Consider the following 6,000-nt stretch of genomic DNA (forward strand, 5'->3'; position numbering starts at 1 on the left):
TTTATTAAAGCTCATAATTTAATGTATTTTGTATTTCATTTTTCATAGTTTTTTAAGGTAGGATTTTAAGGAATTTTAAGGTTATGTGTGCACACATGTCTAGTACTTTGAACGTTAGCCAAATAATTGATCCACTTGAACAAAATTGTAGCCAATAGTTGATCGTTAACCAACATTGATACAACTAAACTTAATCCTTGATTAGTTATACCTGATCAAGTAATTATTATTGTACAACCAGCTTTACATTAATCAACTGAACAAAAACTTGCCAGACTTGCTAAATTTACAAAATTTTATATATATTTTAATTTATACTTAAAGAATAAGAAAAAAAAGAGATAAACCAATACCAAAATGTAGAAAGTAAGTAACATGTATAGTACGGATGTAAATTAATGTCAAACATTTTGAATAACTGCTTTAAGTAATTTTGCAGGTGGCTTCTTTGAGCCGCAACGAAAACAACAAGACATTGCCATCAACTAAAGTCCATTATCTTAACGTAAACGTTAAACCTCGCTTCGATGATTAACAACATTTAACAATTTCGTTTAAGTACTTTCCTTCTTTTCCGTTACAGGTGAAAATCCGTGAGAGAATTGTTATTTAGAATTCACGTATTGTTTTTTTGTTTTTATGAGAATGTATAGTAAAGTTTCCTAACAAGTAATTGACTACTTGTGTAAATGATGCCACAATGATGACCAGTGATTTTAAGTTTCCTGTGAAACACAGGAAAACGTTCGTGTTAAGGAAAAGAATTAATGCACAATACGTGACTATTGTAAAAAAACAAATGCTATTTACATATGATGTAACAGTATTTTTAAACAAATTTGCATTTGTTATTGTATGAGTTTAAATCGTATATTAAATAACAATTTTATATTGGTCAATGATGAGTACATTATTGTGTACTCTGAAATCATTACAAAAGGTTTTTTATTAACCTTTATTTTATATATTTTTTAATTTGACTATTATAATTTACACATAATTAATAACCAATCGTTTCGGTGCACGATTCAAAAATTACTGTAAACATCATTGCATTACAAAAAACAGTGTTCAGTATCAGCAATTACTTTTAGATGATAACATTTGATATGAAAAACTTGAACATAATTAACAAATTCATTTTAATGTATACCGAAAATGGTACACGTGGCAAGAAAACGTATTAAGAAAATTAGAAAGATAATCGAATAAAAGTAGAATGAATATTATCGAGTTAAACTTTAAACGAGTTGAATGACGAACCACTCGCACGCGTCGCGGTCAACGTGCTGATCTTTTGGCACAAAGCCGAGACTCTTACACACAGTTGACTAGGGGGATACTCGATGAACCCTGGTAACTCGTGGTTTCGTTGATCACGATCACGCTTACCTGGTTGCAAGCGTGCACTGCGTAAAACCACCTCCGATACATCCCAACCTCTGAACCTCCTGCCCTCTTTCCCTTTAGAACCAGCCCTGCACAAGAGTTTAAACGATTAACGCGAGTGGTTTCCCGCGAATAATCGATGTCCTCGTTGTCCTCAGCCGTACGGCAAAGTTCTCGGTCGTTTCGATCCGAGCACGGTATTTCACAGAGGATTACATGGCTTACGCTTTCGTTCGATCACGAAGATCCTTCTCTAGCGATAGCAACGATCATTCACATCCTCGATCCCCTCTTCAATTTCTTTTTTTCTTCCCTTTTCTTTTTTTCTCATTCATTCTTTACGTAACCAACGTTGTTATCTTCATTTTTCAATTTGATCTCAAAAGTCGTGAATAATGTTCAAAAGTATTACAACAATAATTCTAATTGTTTATTGCATTTTTTTTTTTTTTTTTTTTTTTAAGGATATTAATATCATTGATTTGATTTGTTGTTTTTAATTTAATCGAAATTGAAGTTAATGCAATGAAACTATTTCATCGATAGAATAACCAATAAATAATATGTATACATGTTAACATATGTAATGTGACAGTAATTCGAGTTTTGTCATTTTTCAGAACGTTAATGGGATTGACTTAATCTTTGAATTCGATCAATAGTCAATGACATTGAAACACCTGAGTTGTTTCTTTAAATATGTACATGTTTTACATGTTTAATGTCACTGATATGAATATGAATTTTGATCGCTTTTTAAAATCGTTCAAATAATTGACTTAATCTTTGAATTCGATCTGATATTTAATAATGATGGTATATTTCAAATATTTTCTTTAATATGAAAATATGTTTAAATGTATAATACATAAGGAATAAATAAATACTCGATTGGTATCATTCCTTACGATGCTTATGTTAATTTGATCTTTGAATTCGATTAGAAATCAATGAGTCTGATACACCATAGTTGTTTCTTTAAATATTTATACATTCTGACACGTGTAATGAGACAGATATTCAATTTATTTTTTTTTTTATCAGTTTTGAAAAGACTAATGTATTTAGTTTACACAATCTTTAAATTCTATCAGAAGTCATTGATGGTAATTAATTAAGTGGTAAACTGAATTCCTGTCGTTTTAATGTGACAATTATTTTCTTTCTTTTTTTATGAATTTACATGAAAATGTTTGAGCAGAATTCATATTGATTTAATTCATTTGTCATTTTTATGACAACTTTGTATATCGAATATATTGTATAAATATCGATTATCGATTAACGTCAAAAGAAGTATAACTCCAAAAAAATATAAATTATTATTATTATTATTTTTTTTTTTTTTTAATTTCAAAAATATAAAAACTCACATGTACCAAAAATAGTCAAAGAAAAATAAAAAAAATAAAAAAAATAGATAGAATTAGTAAGAATACGAATAGAAGTGTAAGAAGAATGGGAGGGGGTGGGGAGGAGGGGTGGAGGATGCGGGTGCGGAAGTTCTCCGGGTGCGGAAGTTCTCCGGGTGCTAACGGCAAGTGCCGGAAGGGGTAAAACGGTAAGCCGCTTTGCGAACGACGAACGGAATTGCCGAAGCGCGTAGGGACGAAAGAGGAGAAGGGGGAGTAGGCGATTAGGTAAACCCAGGATTAGTTTGGGGTGCCGGTAGTATCCTCCGTTCGTTCGGGAGGATCGCTAGATGGACCATCCCCCATCCTCGCATCCTTCCTTCTCCTCTTCCTCACCTTCCTCATCTTCATCCTTCTCATCCTCTTCCTCATCCTCCTCTTCCAACTCAACCTCATAGTAGGCACCCTCTCTATTCTGTTCACCTAGTAGGAGAGGGTTCGATTGCCACCACTAATAATGCCGTGTCTGATTTACATGATTGGATTGGCGTCTCGAAATTGAAACTACCTCCGTCCTGGCTCCGCTTACCCCCACGTTCAAGTACCACTTGCATCTTGTATCGGAATGCAAATGCTAGAAATTAGTAGACCTACTACTATCTATTCTACTATCGATATCTCTAAGGAGACAATCCAATCGACGTTTCAGGGAATGTACTTTCCTGTTCAGAAAAAATTATATTTCGTTTGTTTGTTTTTCATTGTTTTTGTTTTAATGGAAGAAAGAATATCTATATCAGTGATTCCTAAATTGTCTACAGTGGCACTCTAAGCAGACGTATTCCATTTTATATGAATGTTTATGTGAATTATTTCTATTATTTTTGAGTTATGAAGTAAGTTTAACAGAAAGAATTTAAAAATGTTAAAACAATGTTGTTTTTTTTTTCAATTGCTATAGATTACTTTATCTTTTCTTAATTAACATAAAATTTGCAAAACTATTAAAGTAATATACATTATTTAATTATGACTTATTCAATTAATAAAGTGTAACCATTATTCACTAAATTTATTTTGTACTCTTCATTGATCTAAATCTTATCAATTTTATAGGTTATATGAAGAAGACGTTTGCAGTACGTTCAGTTTTCATGTAAAAATATCAACCTTTGTTCGAGCAGTCCTTGTCATACATATTCTTGATATAATACCCTACAGTACCTAACAAGAATGAGTGAAAAAGAGAAAGAAGAGGAAGAAGAGGAAGAGTTAGGAAAATCGTTGTGAGAGGACCTCCAAGTTGGTACGATATTGAATCGTTCCCTCGTGTCGGACGTCGAGGTAGGCATCGATATATTTCATAGACAGGATACGAGAAAAATTCTCCGTCCTTTTCTCGGAGGAGACCTCGGAGGAGAAAGAGATTAGTATGCTCGTATCTGCATGCCGCAAGATCCTATCTCCCCGCAAGCGCGGCCCCTTTTGTGGCTTTTTCTTTTGCATTGCTTTTACGTTTTATGTGAGCGTTCTTTATTCTCCCATTTCTCCTTTTTCCATCCTTCTTCAACTTATTTCATTCTATTATTTATTTTTACTTTTTTATTTTTTCTATGTCCCACACGATCGTGCTACGAAACTTCACTACGTTACATTACATTGTAATTTATAGTAGTCATTTATTTATTTAATTATTTGGAAAAACATAAAAATGAATTAACGTTTTATTTGTGTGTGTGTGTTTTTTTTAATATGGTAAAAAAATTATTAAAATACATGTAACAATTAATTTTCTTTTTTTAATTTCATGTTAGTATTTTAAAGTCTTTTTTTTTAAAGAATAAATTAATTTTCAATTTTTAATTAAAAATTCTTTCATTGGTAAATAGCTTAATTTCATAAATTTGTAAAAAATCAATCAAATCGTTCAACTACGTACGAAAGGAGATAACTTAATTTTATTAAAACAACAACAAAAATGGACAAAAATTAATAAACCGTTAATCTGATTGCTATGGTAATTTCTCGAATACATTCTAATGTGATCGAAGAACACTCGTGAACAAGAGATTCGATGCTAGTTCGATTCGACGAAGCGTAGGAATTGTAGGTACAGTTCCGGGTTAGACAGAGATCGCATATCCGTCGTCTTGGCGTGGTCCTAATCCCTACTGTGTACCAATTACCTCGTCTACACTGACTGCAGTTCATGCAAATTGGATTTCGGTTACTCGAGACAACGGAGGAATAGAGAGACAGACATAGACATAGATAGAGAATTAGAAAGAGAAATAGAAAGAGAATGAGAATGAGAATGAGTATTAGAATGAGAAAGAGATATAGTTCATGAGAAATACAATTTGGCATATTGAAAATCATTGTACTCATTCAAATAGAAAATATCTTTATTCTGGACCATCAAACTAGACAACCATTATTATAGAAAACTACCATAGAATCGTTTTTTCAAGATACCTGAATCGTCCTTGAAAAGATCGTGAAATTCTTACGACAGGATTAGAAACCACAATAGGATATCATTGACACTAAAGTACGGACTATAACAATAAACCCATCCCTTGATAATTTCGGGACTCAATTTTTGTCCATTGAGTCACAAGTAGGTACGAACTACCTGACAAGGTTCTTTGAAAACCTACAAGAGGATCTTTTTACAAATGAAAAGGCTTGCCGGAAATAGGTAAATCTTTGTAAAACAAGTTCTTATTTGATGTATTTGGAAGTTTGACTACTTTTTCAATTATTTCTTTATATATATGAAATATGTATAACAGATTAATTTTAAAAATATTCTATGAATATTTAAATGTCATCATTTTTGATTTTTAAGCTATTTAGGTACGAACTACCTGAGAAGGGCCTTGGGGAATCGAAAGAGAACCTTTTCAAAGATCGAAAGACATGACGTAGACAAATTTTTGTTAGATGAGTTCATGTAAGCATTTGGTGTATGCAGATACGTAAGACCGACTAAGTCCTTTATAAGATAAAATAGTATTTAATAAACAATAGCAAAGTTTAATCTTACAGTTAAATTTAAAATTAAAAAGGAAAGATATAAAAAAAAACGATTGTCTAATCGTGACAAGCATAAAATCCAGTATAAATCCATAAAATAATAAATCTCATGGGAAAATCCTTAGTAATCCTAACAAAGAATAAAAGTAATAAAAACTCATTCTTATCGGGATTGGTTGAAAGCAAAAGGTTTTTACGATGTACAAATTCAATGAAAATA

The sequence above is a fragment of the Polistes dominula genome, unplaced genomic scaffold, assembly GCF_049000335.1.
Source record: "Polistes dominula isolate Pdom_NZ unplaced genomic scaffold, Pdom_raw_medaka contig_32, whole genome shotgun sequence".
NCBI lineage: Eukaryota > Metazoa > Arthropoda > Insecta > Hymenoptera > Vespidae > Polistes > Polistes dominula.